Raw genomic sequence first — 850 nt, forward strand, 5'->3', positions numbered from 1 at the left:
ATATATGGAGCAAATATAAATTATGTTACAAATATGAGATGGGAGTGGCAAGACGAGAGAGAGAGAAAAGAGATGACCGAGTTGGACATTGAAGAAAACCTAGATTTAATGAATAAACTCTCTCTTAATATTTTTACATATTGGTCACTCAAGCATCCAAGTTGAGATGGCCGAGTTGGTCTAAGGTGCCAGATTAAGGTTCTGGTCCGAAAGGGCGTGGGTTCAAATCCCACTCTCAACAATTTATTTTATGTTTTTTTTTTGTTAGCGTTAATGTCCGATGTAGTGGGGTGACGCCTCTTGATAATGTCGGCAAGTATATTCATCGTGGGTGGATTCTTCATAGTGTGGTCTCTCAAGGATTACGTGCTCCTAAGAAGAGAATTGGTTGTCACGTTCACATATCGACATATAAGGTGACGACTTTCAAATGACACCCATTCGGCCACATGATGGCCAAAACAAGTACATGATGTTACCGAGGAGGAAGGTACATCATACAATGCACCAAATGCAAGATGAGAAAAAAAAAAAAAGCTAAAGGCAACTAGAGTAGACAAGAGGGATAAAGATAAGCTTGATAAAGAAGGCAACAAAAGTAGACAAAATAGGCTTGATAAAGAAGTGGGTAGGGCTCGAAGCATTAACCTTAAAAGTCAAATTTCTTTTCGAATAGACAATCATTTCTACTTCTGCCACATAAAAAATTCCTCCACCAACTGTACCTCAATGGGAGACATGATGTCATTTCTCTGCCACCTCTGACCATATGGCNCGCCACCTCTGACCATATGGCCTAAAAAAGTTACCTTGTGGAACATACGTGTGTCACAGTGAAGGTAAGCATTGT

At 39.8% G+C, this 850-nt stretch overlaps 1 non-coding gene across 1 annotated transcript; it reads left to right on the forward strand.

The window, feature by feature from the left end:
- Window positions 1-160: 160 nt before the first annotated feature.
- On the forward strand, window positions 161-241 carry TRNAL-AAG. Its single transcript has one exon. It is a non-coding gene; the product is annotated as a tRNA-Leu (tRNA).
- Window positions 242-850: the final 609 nt, after the last annotated feature.

Source organism: Cucurbita pepo, unplaced genomic scaffold (genome assembly GCF_002806865.2).
Source record: "Cucurbita pepo subsp. pepo cultivar mu-cu-16 unplaced genomic scaffold, ASM280686v2 Cp4.1_scaffold001247, whole genome shotgun sequence".
Taxonomy (NCBI): domain Eukaryota; kingdom Viridiplantae; phylum Streptophyta; class Magnoliopsida; order Cucurbitales; family Cucurbitaceae; genus Cucurbita; species Cucurbita pepo.